Below are 2,620 nucleotides of genomic sequence, written 5' to 3'. Positions count from 1 at the left end.
CACTGCGTCTGGGAGCGCCTGTGCATCGCTTTGTTGGGGAAGGCAGGCAGAGGGTGCTGACGGCTCAGCTGCCACAGAGTCGGGGGGCATTTTGCAGAAGAGCTGGTGCAGCGGGCTCTGGTTGCAGTGATTTCACTGAGCTTTGGCTTCCCAGGTGTTGTGGGTTAATCCCAGCAGGCAGCTTGACATCACACAGCTGCTCATTCACTTGCCCCCAGTGGGATGGCAGAGAGAATCCGCAGGGTAAAAGTGGGAAAGCTTGTGGGTTGAGAGAGGACAGGTTAGCAGGTAAAGCAAGAGCTACACGCCCAGGCAAAGCAACGTAAAGGATTCATTCACTACTCCCCTGGTCTGCCGACCAGACCTGCCTTTCCGGGAAGGGTTCTGCCTCGCTGGGGCTCAGGGTGAAGGCGCTACCAGGAAACTTCCTAACCTTGTATGGCCCTCAGATTCTTATCAGCTCTTGCTTTGTCATGTGGGTACCCACAAAGTCGCGACGAGAAGCCCGAGGGCGGTCAAAAGAGACTTCAAGGCCTCGGGGAGATTGGTAAAGGCATCAGGAGCGCAGGTAGTATTCTCCTCTGTCCTCCCAGTTGTAGGGAATGACGTCGAAAGAAACAGGCAGCCGCAGCGTATCAATACCTGGCTCCAAGGCTAGCGTCACTGGCAGAATTTGGGGATTTCCAATCATGGGATGGGCTATGCGACACCAGGCCTGCTGGGGTCTGACGAGAGGCAGCGTTCTCAATGGGAGAAAAGTGTTTTTGCTCACCAATTAGCGGGGCTGATGGGAAGGGCTTTAAACTAGGTTTGAAGGGGGCAAGGGATAAAATCGGGCTTACTACTGGTAAGCTATGGGATGGCATGGCAACGTTTGAGGGACGGCGCGCTAGCGAGAGCTTTCGCTCTGCTCCGCGATGTACTGAGTACGCCGGAGCGCATTTGAAATATTTGTACGCTAATGCACGTGCTGTGAGGAATAGAGAGGAGGAACTAGAGGCCTTGGCTCAGTCCCAGAGCTACGGCGTCGTTGGCGTAAGTGAGACCTGTTGGGAAGAGTCCTGTGGCTGGAGTGCTGGCATGGACGGTTATAGGCTGCTGCGGAGAGAGAGGCAGGGCAGGCGAGGCGGAGGGGTAGTGCCGTATGCAAAGGAGGGCTTGGACTGTACAGCGCTTGCAGCTGAGGACGACGTGGTTGAGAGCCTGTGCGTAAAGATCAGGGGAAAAGCCAATAAAGCGGAAGTTCTTGCAGGAGCCTACTATGGATCACCCAGGCAGGATGATGACACTGATGTAGTATTCTATAAGGAATCAAGGGCAATCTCTAGATCAGTCGCCCTGTGTCGTCCTTCTGGGCGACTTCAACTTCCCAGCTGCTAACTGGGACTGTCATGGAGCAGACAGGAACAGGCCCGGGAAATTCCTGAAGCCCGCGTTGAAGAGAACTTTTTGAGAGGGGTCCTAAGGGAGCCAACTAGGAAAGGTGCCCTCCTAGAGCTGTTCTTTGTGCATAGAGACGGTCTCGTGGGCGAAGTGATGACCGGTGGCTGTCTTGGGCATAGTGATCAAGAAATGGCTGAGTTTAAGATCTTTGGTGATATGGGAAAAACTGTCCACAGAGCTACTGCCCTGGATTCTGGGAGGGCAGACTTTAGGCTGCTCAAGGAACTAGTTAGTAAGGTCCCCTGGGAATCCGCTTTCGAGGGTACTGGTGTCCATAAATGGGGGTCACTTTTTAAGAGCCGTTTCTTAAGAGCACAGGAGCGAGCAATTCCAATGTGTACCGGTGTTATGAAGAGCGGCTGAGGGAGCTGGGGTTGTTTAGCCTGGAGAAGAGGAGGCTGAGGGGAGACCTTATCGCTCTCTACAGCTACCTGAAAGGAGGTTGTAGCGAGGTGGGGGTCGGTCTCTTTTCCCAGGTAGCAAGCGATAGGAGGAGAGGAAATGGCCTCAAGTTGCGCCAGGGGAGGTTTAGATTGGATATTAGGAAAAATTTCTTCCCCAAAAGGCTTATCAAGTGTTGGAAGAGGCTGCCCAGGGAAGTGGTTGAGGCACCATGCCTGGAGGTATCTATGAGATGTGTAGACGTGGCGCCTAGGGCCGTGTTTAGTGGTGGGCTTGGCAGTGTTAGGTTAACGGTTGGACTCACTGATCTTAGAGGTCTTTTCCAACGTCTATGATTCTGTGATTCTATGATTTAACTTCAAGGCTGGCCAGTGTGGAGCCAGGGGTTGGACTCGATGATCCTCGTGGGTCGCTTCCAACTCAGGATATGCTGTGATGATGAGATTGCCACTGGCAGGCAGATGATGATAAATCCAAAGTAAAGCACCACGCAAGCTCCTGTGAAGAAAATTAACTCTAGCTCAGCTTTAGCCAGTGCACCAGGACAGCTGCGAGTCGCTGAGCCGGGGTGGGGCCGAAGGGCAGGGTTGCACGGCGCACGTGCCTGTGATGCGCTCTGGCGCCTGTGATGAGTCACAATGGGGGCGGTTATCAGGGGCGCCAGCAGGCAGCGCTGCCCCAGTACGGCCTGGGCCAGCGGTGAGTGCACACGCCGGGGGAGGCTGGGCCGGACGAGGGCCGGGGCAGAAACGTGGGCCCCTGGCAGGGTGGGTTG

The sequence above is a fragment of the Platalea leucorodia genome (assembly GCF_965183815.1).
Source record: "Platalea leucorodia genome assembly, chromosome: 7".
In the NCBI taxonomy this organism is placed as follows: domain Eukaryota; kingdom Metazoa; phylum Chordata; class Aves; order Pelecaniformes; family Threskiornithidae; genus Platalea; species Platalea leucorodia.
This window is presented reverse-complemented; position numbering follows the sequence as displayed.